Source organism: Centropristis striata, chromosome 17 (assembly GCF_030273125.1).
Source record: "Centropristis striata isolate RG_2023a ecotype Rhode Island chromosome 17, C.striata_1.0, whole genome shotgun sequence".
Taxonomy (NCBI): domain Eukaryota; kingdom Metazoa; phylum Chordata; class Actinopteri; order Perciformes; family Serranidae; genus Centropristis; species Centropristis striata.
The window spans coordinates 35,972,861-35,987,312 of record NC_081533.1 but is presented as its reverse complement, the minus strand read 5'-3'; positions in this window follow the sequence as shown (position 1 = coordinate 35,987,312).

The following is a 14,452-nucleotide window of genomic DNA, read 5'->3' as shown; positions in this document are numbered from 1 at the left end:
CAATTAAATTCTGGAAAAGTTGGTGTGTTCTAAAACTTTTGACCAGTAGTGTATATCTCTAAATATTAACAACTCATCATTCTGCTGCCTCTATAGAGAGTTGTGGATTTTTAGGGGGAGATAGCAGGTGGACAGTAGATGCCACATAGAGGTGGTGTATATTTGAAAGCTGGGGATCTGGAGGTTAATTTGGGATGCAGCTCAGCACTGTGTGTTAAGTTGTACTGGCCAAAAATCTCTAATAAAATGACTTAAATAATGAATTGAATGAACCTATTAGTCCATTTCCAGGCACAACTATCCCGTAAGTTGTTACAGGAAACTTTGGGTTGATTCCATTTGTTACACACATTTTGAGGATGGATAAAAATGATCAAAATCCATTTGAAATCCACAAGGGTTTGGAACACCATAGAAATATCAATATATATTTTGTTTAAAATTCTTTTTGGGGATATGTTTGTATTTCTGGCGATTGGATGATGAGCAGCTCCTTATTGTCGTATATACCAGCTTTACATTAATCTCTCCACAGCTTAGATACATGAAGCCTTTGATGCAGAACATGGTCTAAAGTGACCCGATAGAGTTTTTATATTCTATATCTTTGCAATAAATTATTTTCATCATTCAGTATTCCAGGTTTTCCTCAATTAGTTTGTTTTCCTAATTTCATGCTTACCTTAATTAATTTTTGCATAAAATCCCTTTTTTCGTCACGACACTTCTAATGTACAACATGGGTTAAAATTGACCCATATCAATATTTTAGCTAAGTACCTTGCTAAGCTAACTATTTAGCTAACTTCTTGGCTAAGTATTTATGTAAGTAGTTAGCTAAGCTAACTACTTAGCTAACTTATTGGTTAAGTATCTATTTTATACAGTCTATGCTAAGTATTTAGCGAAATAGCTTGCTAAGCTAACTTCTTAGCAAAGTATTTGTCTTAGCAGCTTGCTAAGCTAACTACTTACCTAACTTATTGACTAAGTATTTAGCGAAATAGCTTGCTAAGCTAACTACTTAGCTAACTTCTTGGCTAAGTAGTTAGCTTAGTAATAATACAAAAACATTTTTTCTTCACAAAGTGCAAAATGGAAATAATGATCATCAAAAACAAGATATTCATATAATTTTTTTTATTCATTTGTGTACGGACTTGCAATGCTAAATTGCCCTTTAATATTTATAACACTGACAATACGAATGTACACAGTGTATGCTGTATTGTCTACAAATATACTTTAACAATACTTCCATAAAAACCGTAGCTGAAGTGATACAGCCACGACTTTTGAAAATATGAACTTCCAGCAAGTCCCAGTAAGAGCTGCGTGTAGAAACTAAATTATCTTCCATATCAGCAGCAGATTAGTGTTCCTCTGTCCCAGAGGATTTATAGGCTTTATAAGGCTTTATAAGGCTTGTTACATCATCTGCTTATGACTGCATCTGTGCTTACACTCATGCACTGGGCAAAAATGTTTACTTTATTATGCTGCTTGATTGGTGACATATTTATTGTTGAGCTGTGAGACAGCTAGCAGAGAGTCCTGCATGCTAACACACTATATGTATGCTAACCTATAAACCACCCATAGTGCAACACTTTTGAACAGTATCTGATGAATAAATATATTGTCCATTCCTCAAATATAATGCAACATCCACTTTTCATACATACGGAGGAAAAAAAATAGATAGATATTAAGATTAAGATATTCCCTTATAAACCCCATTCATTCAACCTCTGCATTTAAACAAGGATCTCAACACAAGCCTGGTTCTCTAACCTCGAGGTCACGGACTTATTAATGAAATAAAATAATAAAGCCCCATATTGTTCTTTCAAGTAGACGTGGAGAAGACGAGCTACAGGCTCAACACAATTAGACAATATAATAACACAATATAGACAATAGCAGATTGGAGATGTTTCCTGGTCACACTTTGGGCCCTTTAGCACCAACTGAGTATCATTGAAACACCACATCCTCCCTGAGGAATGCTGCCCACCATGTCCATCCCTTATATACCCCCTATATATATATATATATATATATATAGGCCTATATATCCCACAGCTCCCACAGTCCAAAAACATGCACATAGGTTTAATCGGTGACTCTAAATTTTCCGTAGGAGTAAATGATATATACTCAACTCAACTCAACTTTATTTGTAAAGCACTTTAAAACAACCACAGCCGCAACAAAGTGCTGTACATAAACAAACAGAACAAGAGACAATAAAATAAATAAAACAGGAATAAACACTAAAATAAATAGATTAATTGCTTTTTAAAAAACAATTTAAAAAACAATCAATAAAAGCAAACCATAAAACACTAAAAACAAGAGCAGAGTCTCATGCTGGTTGAAAGCCGAGGAATAAAAAGATAAGATGACTTTTAAAAATGGACAGTGAGAAGGCTTGTCTGATGTGCAAAGGAAGCTCATTCCATAGTTTGGATATATATATATATATATATATATATATATACACATGTTATAAAGTGCCAGTTGATCTCCTCCTCTCCACTAGGAGGAGGCCCAGTGGTGGCTCAGGGTTGTGGTTCCTCCCACCTTATAAATGAATAGAGGTCAGAAGATCACCTCCTCCTCTTTGTTCCCAGACACCAGTGTTCGTCAGGTGTTTGTCAGGTGTTTGACAGGTGTCTTTTGACTTTAACTCCAATGCAAGTAGTTTCTTTATATTCCTTTGGCGTGTCTGACATTAAGGTTAATGGATCATTTGTTATATTTGATCTGATTTGTTAATTAATAGTCAGGATTATGAGTTTGGTTAATCATTATTGTGAAATTCTTGTTTCTTTAATTCAGACACATTTAATATGATCTAAAAAATGAATGTATGAATTGTTTGGCCAAAATATTGTAATTTCTTCTCTCTTTTGTTTAGAACCATGGCAATCATTTTCACTATTTCTCACCAAACCATAAATAAACTGCAAATTGTGGCTCCAGTCAGAACTTTTAATATTCTACAATATATATATATATATATATATATATATATATATATATATATATATGTATATATATATATATATATATATATATATATATATATATATATATATATATATATATATATATATATATATATATATATATACCTGACCAGTATCCCTAATCCACTGCCCACAACCCCAAATTATGTGTCCAGGTAGGAGTAATTAGGATGATTGTTTATCAGTATTTATTGTGCAAATATTCTGTTAAAGCACCGATAGTCAACCCTACAATATCAATATTATTGATACTGTCATCGCGTGATTTGGTCAAGAGAATAGTGATATTTTATTTCCCTGATACGGCCCAGACAAACCTTTTATGGATCATTTTTGTCCTCTCTGTCAGTTTGAAGCTTTTTCAACCAGCAGTAATAGCTGACTACTGTCTGTGTGTATGGCATACATGTAGTAAGGAGGTTCTGCCAGCAGGTGGCGCCACAGCTTCAGCATCATTGCTATAAATGTTCACAAGTCTCAGGTCCTCCTAATGTTCTTCTGTAAAAGTCACTGTCCCTATAACGTGCACCATCCCCCTCCAGCCCACCGTCACACAGAGATGTAGCAGCATGAATATCCACACATATAAACCAACGCTAACCATACAAAGGTGCTCACACACACACACACACACACACCGTAGCCTCCGTGGGGTGTTGAATAATAGATGGAGGTTAAGGGGGGAGGTGGGGAAGGAGCTGAGGGGGGTGGAGAGTGATTATTCACCCCAGCCTCAGGACTAGAGGGGTGGGGGTGGGGACTGAGGAGCACGGGCTCATTAACCATCAGGAAACACATTTCCATACGCTGGATGATGAGGGGTTGGATTAATATCTCTGGTACAACACACACCTTTTCTTTACCGTGAAGAGCTGAAGCACCACTGTTACCTGTTGACCCATTTTAAGGATTTTTAGGCATATTAAAATTTTACCACTTTTGACAAAAATAGACAGTTAATTTTTTTTCATATTTGATTTTTGGACATAATGTGGTCATTTTTTGATGAATAGTTCTTGACCAATGAGTCCTGGTGATGATTTCCTAACCTCTATAGACCACAGACCACCCATATATAAACCTATTAAATTATACCACCATTGGCCTATTCTATTTCATAGGCTATTTTTATTTAAGATTTTTTTTATTTATTTAAGATTTTTTTTATTTTTTTATTTAAATGTGCACTTTATGGAGCTTTGATTAAAAAAAAAAAAAAAAGCTTATCCTGTTGTTATACAGTATTTATGTTCACTTAAATAAAAGGTTTCAATAAAAAAACCTGTGACATGTCTTATTTGGCTTTGACTTTGACTGAATAAAAATATCAGGATATATATTGTATATCGATATTCAGCCTAAATATATCGGGATATGACTTTTGGTACATATCGCCCAGCCCTAGTCAGGTGAAGGATGTATTAGGGAGGCAGGGCGTGTGTGTGTGTGTGTGTGTGTGTGTGTGTCCAAGGACCAAGGTAAATAAGATGCATTTGATGGGAGCAGAGGTCAGAGGGGGCTTGATAGAGGTTCAGTGGTTAGAATAAGCACCAAGGGATTAATTCCACATCCAGCTCTGACTGCCTTTTACCTGCCAGCCGTTTCTAAAGACACAACGACAGCAGAACAAGGCCTGGACTACTGCATGTTATTCACAGATGGGGTGCACTTATATAGCGCTTTTATCCAAAGCGCTTTACACTACAGACTACGCTCATTCACCCATTCACACACACATTCATACTGGTGACCGAGGCTACTAGGGCACACTGGTGCCACCTGCCACCATTGGGAATTCATTCACAATCTGGGGTTCAGTATCTTGCTCAAGGATACTTCGACATGTAGACTGCCATGGTCAGGGATCGAACCACCAACCTTCCAATCAGAAATCAACCCACTTTACCAACTGAGCCACAGCCGCCCCCAGAGGTGGATTAAGGTAGAAGTGAAATATCGTTTGTAGTCCCTCATAAAGGTGAATTGTCTTGATTGATGACCAGGTGACCTTTACGCCTCATGTGCCCAATCATGTTGATTCTCCCGATACAACATTAGACCCTACGTGACCAAGCATATATCTCTGGTCTTCAACCAGCCCAAACAGCACTGCATCACTCATCTCTCTGTTCTGGCTCCCAGTTGAGCCTGCATCACATTCAAAACCTTCCTCTTGCTTACAAGACCGTGACTGGCACAGCTACTGCTGATCTGAACTCCTTGGTCCAGGTCCACAAACTCTCTGAAGGGCTCTACGTCTCCAACCAGACTCTTCTCCTCTGGAGTTCCCAGGAGGTGGAACCAAACTCCATCTGATCTGCTGAGTCCTTGTCAATCTTTAATTCAATTCAATTCAATTCAAACAACTTTATTTATCCCACATAGGGCAATTCAGTTTGCAGTCTCCAGTCAGACAGTGCACGAGACAAAGCAAAAACAAAACAACAAACAAAACAAACAAACAAAACAAAAGCAGGACAGCACATAAACCAACAATTCCCTCTGTCAGTGGCAACAAATCAGTGTGAGGGTAGCAGCAATATCCAGTCCCCAAATCTAAATGTAGTGCAAATTGCAAATCTCAACAATTGCCGAATAAAAAAAATATATATTTTTTGACCCTTGAGTATTAGCAAATAATAAAAAAATAACCATCTAGGGAGAGCATTTCATGTTCTGGAGAACATTTTGACATTTTTAATTAAAATGCATCAATCTTGTCCACTTTGAAAGCTACATTTGAGCAAACACAACACATAAAATTTCACATAACAGTCAACATGCTTTCCAGTAGGACATGGAGCAGCCAGACTGTGTGCACAGCTGGCTAGGGGGTCCGGGGGCATTTCTCCTGGATATTTTTTTCATAAAATCCCACATTTGGAGCCTTTCACACATTCTAATGCCACTATTCCATCATATACATTGATCTTATCATTGTGAAGGTGAATAAAGGGTCTTGTATGTTTTATTTAAGGCGTCTTATTTTGACAGTGTTCTTGTAAATTCTGTGGTTGATTCTGTTCGTCACTGTGCTCTTATTTTAAAAACCGCATTTGTTTAGCGACAGGAAGTAACAGTAGCTTTTTGTGATTAAAACAACTTTAATTGTTAGCTAATGTTAGCTCGCGGCTAACAAACGGCACAATGCAACAGTGTGTTTGGACTCTGACGGCCCGGACAGGTTGATAGGATTTAGCACGCACGAACAGAGAGATGATGTGGGGACGGGACTGAGACAGAAAGACAGGTAGGCACGTTTCTTACTCCACTATGTCAAGAAATAGGAATGTTGCCAATATCACGATATGCAGTTTTTTTACCCATGAAATAATATACCACTATAATCGTAAACGATACGATATGGTCCTTACACACTGCTTGACAGCATCTACATCCAGTTGGACTCAAACTTACCCTTGCTCAATTTAGTGTTACATATCTTTTGTTAAAATGATTTCTAAAGATAAAGAATCACATTTGTCATTCAAATTCATTCATTTATTATCCTTAACCACTTATCCGCACTTGGGTCGCAGGGGGCTGACACATAGAGACAGACAATCACGCTCTCATTCACTCCTACGGGCAATTTAGAGTCACCAATTAAACCTGAGTGCATGTTTTTGGACTGTGGGAGAACAATCTTGATACAAAGGACATTATTTTGATTGTTCACAGTATGTTTGCAGTTTTTATATTTATAAATATGTTTTTGTTATGCTTCTTCAGCTGATCATTTGTGCGCTGCTGCAACAACTGAATAAATAAATAGTATAGGTTCATCCTATCTTATTTATCTTCATATATTTGCTCAGAATACCTCTATGGACGATTAGAATTTCGGCCCAAATATGACTTCGTACATTGTACCTGACATTTAAAAGGTCACTCTAGTGCATGTGTAGCTTCCACCAGTCACATAAACACCACTGAGACAGAATGAAGAGGCTAGCTTGGAATATAAATCAAGTAGTTAATGTGGAAAATAAGCTGACCCTTCAGCTGACCGTGTCACTGTGTAACCTCCGGCTGTTGAGAACATCCACACCAGACCTCTTATCCTCTGACCCTGCTATTGTATTTGATTAAATTCTCTTGTGATTCCTTCATTTCAACACTGACGCTGACCAAAACATCAACAAAGATCTCCAAGATACAGCGGACAGCGTGGCCTTGTCTTTCTGTCCTCTGTGTCACTTCAGGAAGAAGACGAGGTGGAAGATCTTGCGTAACAATGCAATCTCTCTGTGCCCATGAACAGACTGGCCTTTCTGTGTTTGGCTCTTGCTGTCATGTCTCCAGCACTGCTTTCACTTGTATGATCCGCCTTGTTAATGCCAATGGGCTTTAATTCATCCTCAGCCAGGAACTTGTTATGAATTTCACCCTGTGACACACACAGAGTCTGGAATGTGGACCAAATGCCCACCAACATGACTGGAAACACACTACTGCTGACATCATGGGGCAGCATGATGGTGGACTACATAGATCAGAGGTGTCAAACTCAAATAAAATTTAAAACTTGAATAAAATCGCGGGCCAACATTGATCAAATAAACCTTTTACCGGTGGGTCAGCTTTTGTAGTACAATAAGATAATAATTTGGTATTGCCTCGTGGGCCAAATAAAATTACACTGCGGGCCAAATTTGGCCCGCGGGCCAGAGTTTGACACCCCTGACATAGATACTAGGGGTGTGACAATATACTCAGCTTACGAGACGAGACCCGATATTGGGTTCAGGAGAACGAGACGAGACGAGAAAAGACTTTAAGAAAACTACAGTGGCACAATATATGACTGGACCAACAGACTTTTATTTGCACATATGCATTTTGAAATGTTTTATTATAACTCTTTACATGCATGATGTAAGCATGACCTTTTAATAAACTTCTTCCATAAATTTAAACTAAAACTAAAATTTATAAAAGTTAAAATAAAATAAATGAAATAAAATATTTCTCTCTTTTTTTTTTCAAGAGCAAACAATATAGGCCTTGTTTCCTTTAGGGGGTAGAGTGGCCACCGGGAACGTCTCAGGCCACGCCCTCTCTAAAGTCTCAGGCCACGCCCTCTCTAAAGTCTCAGGCCACGCCCTCTCTAAAGTATCAGGCCACGCCCTCTCTAAAGTATCAGGCCACGCCCTCTCTAAAGTCCTTATATACCACATCACTGTGACATCAAACTACATCAAGAGTCACTTCCAGGCAGACAACTTGTAGCAAACTTGTGTATTTTTGTTGTACCTGTAATGTTTAAAGACCAGGGTTTCTGTTATGTGGTTTGTTCAGTGAAGTCTGTTAAAGTCATAATGTCCAGTGAGGCAGATCACCCTGCCTCTAACACAAAACACCAACATTTAGCATAAGTATGCAGTTAAGAGTAGCCTGCTGGCTGCTAACTGTAGCCTGGTGGGTGCACACACTAGAGTTACAGTTAGAAATAGCGACCTCATTAGCAGCTCATTAGCATTAATTTACACAGTTATGTACATTTGTTGGTGTTTGCTATTCATTATGTTCTCACCGCCCGCAGTACTTCCTGGTTGGTGTGAGGACCCGAGGACAGAGATGCTGCCCTTTTATCTGCCTGTCTGTTTGGAATGTGGGACATAATTGGGCCAAACCAATGTTTCTGTTATTGCTCTCTGTTTCAGGGCTTATGGGTTGAGGTATTATTGTATAACATAGATTTAACTAAAAAAGTGAAAATGTTATCTTTAGTGTTGAGTGTGCATGTGTTATGTAAATGAGCTTCCAGCTATTTTATACATAAAAAGGTAAATAGCTGTTTTCAACAGCTGTTGGAACAGCTGTTAATCCATAACACGGTGATAGTATTTCCCTTCGCTCTAAGGAAGTCAGCCAGGCAGTTATGGTTCCAGTTTTAATTCGCTTTGATTTATCTAACAAAAGCTCTGCTCTCATCAGCAGCTGATGGCTTTTCATTGCATAATGAATAAAAACAGGTTTATGTTTATGACAGGTTTATGACTCCTGTAATTTAAGCAGATGGAGATAACACTATCAAAGTAGATAGATGAAGATAATACTTATATACTCTTATCAAAGTAGTTATCTTGAAGATAAATTTAACTTTTTTTGATTAACCTAACAACTGATATGTTTTTCTGACTACTCATCTTTCATACCACATTAGACCTATTATTTTAGTGATGTCACCATCTCAGCAATGATGCGAGATGATTTCTGGGGGTCGCCAAATCATTTTGGAAGTCAGCTCTGTCTCCACTGTGTTAAAGTGTTCATATGTTAATGTGTTTTAGTCTTTTTGGTAATTTTGTGTCTTTTTTTGGTCATTTTGTGTCTTTTTTGGTCATTTTGTGTCTTTTTTGATCATTTTGTGGTCAATTTGTGTCTTTTTTGGTCATTTTGTGTCTTTTTTTGGTCATTTTGTTTCTTTTTTGGGTGATCTGAACTGTGCGTGTGAGATTGTGTTCAGTGAGCGTTGGTCGCGGACAACATGCATGTTAAATTGGGGGTAGCGACTCAAAAAGGTTGAGAACTACTGCTCTAAACATATGCAAGTTATGATAATAAAAAAAATAATTTAAAAAAATGACGAAGCGGTTTGTCTGCTGCTCAGCCTGAGAAACACTGTGTCCCTATCTTCTGCTAGGTCCTCTACCTCAATACATGCTGAGACATAACAGTTAACTAAATACTGATGACGAGACAGGCGTCGTGGTGTTCCCCAGGGCTCTAATTACGGCCCCCTTCCCTTTCACTGAGTGGAAAACTGTGTTCTGCCATAGAGCCCTCAGGGACAGCTCAGCTATTAGCTTCACACTATCTGTACATGTTTAGAGCCTTCAGACCAGCATCTTTATGGTGCCGGTCACTCAACTTGTTCTTCTTCAGGGTTTTATATGTAAGTCATGTCTTTAATATGCTACATAATAGATTGTGATAAAAATAAGTCTTACTCCACACTACATAGCTGAAGAATGTATCTTTGTGTCTGTAATCTGAATTATTGCAATAAAAAGTCTGTAGAGCCATCTATGGAACTGATATTATATGTCTGTTCTGACAAAAATGTATTTTCTGATAACCAGAATAGCAAATCTGAGAATTTTCAACCAATCCTCACATTTCTTTTGTTTCATCAAATGTGGATGTGCAACTGTACATATCGATAAAGGCTTGCAGGAAGGTACGGTGCTCACGCTTTCCACTGACTGTAGAGGTCCACAGATGGTTGATTTTTAAACGCTGATATAATAATAATGATATTTCAGAGCAGGAAGAAGCAGATAGCTCATTAACACAACAACGTTTTTGGCTATTTTGTCCATTTTTGAATCCTTTTCATCCTACCTGTATACACCACTTTAAAACATGTTTAAATGCCATGTTGGTATTTTTTTTTTTCAGCCTACCAACCTCACCTACATGACCTGATAATAATTATTTTATCCTGACTTACTGGATCAACATTTTGAACCCAAAAGAAACGAACATAAAATGTGATTTTGAATCAGTTTTTTTTTACTTCCAAATCACGATCATGCTCATAAAGAATTCTAAATGTTGCAAATGTGAACGAAGGTTGCAAATGTAACATATAAGAGGGTTACATCAAGTCAAGTCAAGTATAGTTCATTTGTCCCAACTTGGGCAATTTGTTTGCAGTCTAGATGTATAAAATACATAAAAAACAATACATTCCAACACACATACATACAGCAGATCACAGCCTCATTATATATATATTTAAAGATAAAACAAACAAAACAATAGTGCAACAGAAGGCAATTCCAGGTGAAGTGTCAACCACATAAGTCCCCAACCTCAACATCAACAACATCATCCTCATCGTCAATATCAAACTCATTGTCATACATGCAGTTCTATCATTTTATACAAAATATAGAAGGGCTCCACGCTGCTTTGTTTTCTAGTTTGGATGTCATGAAGCCATCATGGCTTCTGGTGACTCCAGAGGGTAAAGCAGTAGATATCACTTGTCAGCTCTGTTATGAAATGAGGATGTTATATTTCCCAGGACTGTAGAGATGTAGACCGCATCCTGCCAGTAATAACTCAAAGGATATCATCCAACTGGTAAGTTCCATTTTGGATCCATTTTGAATTTGGTAAGCGTACTCAATATCAAGTCCAATTTTCAGTATTGACAATGGGCAGCCTTGTCTTCCAATGTGATAACTGACAGGAGTATAAAAAAAAGAAAAGAACTGACAAGAAAATTAAACAAAAGCTTGATTTTGAACGTGACTCATCAGCGGTCACACTGCTGCTTTATCTTGTTACACAGCGAGAGGTTTCACTGGAGCGTTCCTAATCCACAGGTCGTCCTTCCCACTCTGACTGTTCATCTGGATGTTACTACCAGAATAACACTGAGGAGCGTTGGTGTGTGTGCAGCATGTGGCGAGGCTGTGCCAATGGGATTAACGCAAACAAAAGCTGATGTTGGTGGTGTGGCACCGTGAATGGGCCCCGCTACAGAGCTGAGCTAACTGGATTAGCCCAACCACTGTGGGCTTCACTGTCATTAAGGCTTCATGGCTCCAAGCCTCCAAACACACAGATGGACTGGGAGGGGAGGAGGCAGTAAACCAGAATGTGCTAAGAATGTTAAAAAAACAGTCAAATAGAGACGAGGAGGCAGGAGACTGACAGATTAATCAACAGATTAAGACAACTGCAACCACTTAATATACACACATAAATAAATCATTACACATTAACATCATGGCTGCTCCTTCCTCCTTGGATTCATCATGTTTATAACGTCATCAAAGTGCTGGACAAAAAGCAAGGAAACTGCTACTGCCACTAGTACTAATCGTAACAATCAAAATACAAGACAAGAATATTTTCATCTTGAACAAATCAGCAAATTGTTCTATTAACTTTAACTTTCAACATGAAGGCTCAAAGAACTGCAAACTGACTTCATCTCTGGCTGAATACAGAATGAAAGATAACCAGCCACTGAACCTATCTATGTGTTTCCCAATGCACTTTGGGATTACAAAGAGTACGGACAGATTAAATGCATAAGAGAAACACAGAATGGTTAAGAAGCTCATTGAAAATGGAACGAACCATCAGAACCCAACCCTGCTGCAACTCATTATCAAGTTTGAACATAAAATCATATATCAGCACTAAATTACATTTATTACCTCAGAATTTTTTTCAGGACAACACTATGGTCTCAATCACTAGTAAAAAATCTTCTTCAAGACAATTTGATGTCAATAGTTCCAATAATGGCTCCATTTAGAAGAAAATAGAAGATAAAGAATCGTATGATTTGGGGGCGGGGCTACCTTTGATTGACAGGTCACTGACAAGGCGAGCCGTCACCAGGAGAGAAGCAGAACAATGCGTATCCATGGCAACGAGTCAATAGAGTTATATATAACGTTATATAGATAGAAAAGAGGACGTTTAGCGGTTTGGTCTCATAACTTTGACCCTTTCACTGTATTTTCCCTTAATGACAGTTTATTTTAACGTTTTGTTCATTAAATGTCTTGTTCAGTGTTTGGTTGGACTAACAGACACTCCAAGGAGTCGCTGCTCAGTTTTCTGAGGTCAGTAACAAACATTTTGTTTTTACCAGCAAACACACACAGCTAAACATCTACTGAAGCAGAAGAAGGTTTTTGATTCAGTTAAAAAAACTCCAAAAACCAGCAAAAAATGAAAAGACACCCAACTGGGACCAGGGTTCTCTCCACAGAACGGCTCTGACCATATTCACCCAATCCTCCAGTAATAAATAAACAATAAAAAACAATTGATCCTCTCACCACAGTAACTCTCCCAGAGCCCCAGAGCCCCTCTCAGCCACAGAAAGGTCAACCTTCAATCAGGAGGTGGTGGGAGGCGAGCTGCTGGAGAGTCAGGCTCTGACCTCAGACACACAACCCTGCATCAGACACCACAATGTGTGTCTTTATTCAAGGACTGGACAGCATCAGGCCTACAGCTTGGCTGGATTCTGGACTTTATTTTTCTACTTTTTCAGGCAGCAATAGAGAGCAAGTGAAATGATGTATTTTAGCTGGAAGTAGCATCTCCATGAGAAACGCCACACTGGTTAAAGCGCAGAAACAAGTATGTAGACAAGCTGAACGCAGGTGGCGAAAGAACAAACTCCAGGTATATTACGATATTTATAAAGAGGGTCTTCACAACTATAACCAGGAACTGAAGAATGCAAGGCAGTCATATTTTTCAGAGATTATCAATAGAAACAGTAATAATGCCCACACACTTTTTTCTGTAGTAGCCCAAACGCTCAGCTCCTTTAAATCAGGACTAAAAACACTCTAGTTTACTGCAGCGTATCTTAACTTTAACACTTATCTGCTCTACTCTACTGCCCTTACTTTTTAACTACACAATGTTTGACTTGTGCTTTTTATTATTTTATCTATTTTTTTTATCCTGCTGTATCTTATTTTATCCTATTTATATTTTATTTCTATTTCCCTGTTTTAATTGACTGTTTTGCTGTTTTCTATTGTGTCTTGCTGTTTTTAATGTGTATGTAAAGCACTTACTTTGAATTACCTTGTGCTATACAAATAAACTTGCCTTGCCTTGTCTATTGATAATTCACCTATGGGATTCTTGCACAAACCTGGTGCTTAAACGTTCTGTTAGCAGGATCATCTTCACAAATAAACAATACACTTTTATGATGTTTGAAGCGGTGAAATGTTTTTATTGATTTCATCATAATTTGTAGATGACAGGAAGTGGCTAGAAACATGGTTAGAAGTCTGAACAACTAAAACATTTGTGCAGGATTACAGGTATTGGTATACATCATAAAAAAGAAAAGGCTTGATTTTTTTTGTGGAATAAAATAGAATCTAGTAATTGAACACTTTCTGTCACACATATTAGAAAGTGATGGAGTCTCCATATGTCTTTCCTGTCTCTTTGTGAAAGCAGCATGCTGTTCTCTCTGATTTCCTGTGATTTTTTTTTCTCATGTGACCGTAAAATGAATCATGACTTCCTAGCTGCTATGAACAGCATTTCATGTTTTTAACAGGATCTAGTTTAACATGGGTTTTCCTGTTACATTTCAAAATAAGAGTTCCAGTAAAAGGACATGATTCCAGTTTTAAAATTATTAATATTTTGGTAATGCAGAGCAACACAGATGCTAAGGGCTGATATCACTGTGTTGTTCTCACTGTTGCTACAGGAATAACATTTAACGCGCTACACAAATGATTGGCCACAGCATCTTTCTTAAAAGTCTACCATTTCTTTTTCCACAGGCTAAAAATAAATGTAAGAATAAAATAACAATAATAAACCAAATGACTAATAATAATATCCTCCAATGAATGTGCAGCCATTCAAGCCTTGGACTAGCAAGAAAAATAAAG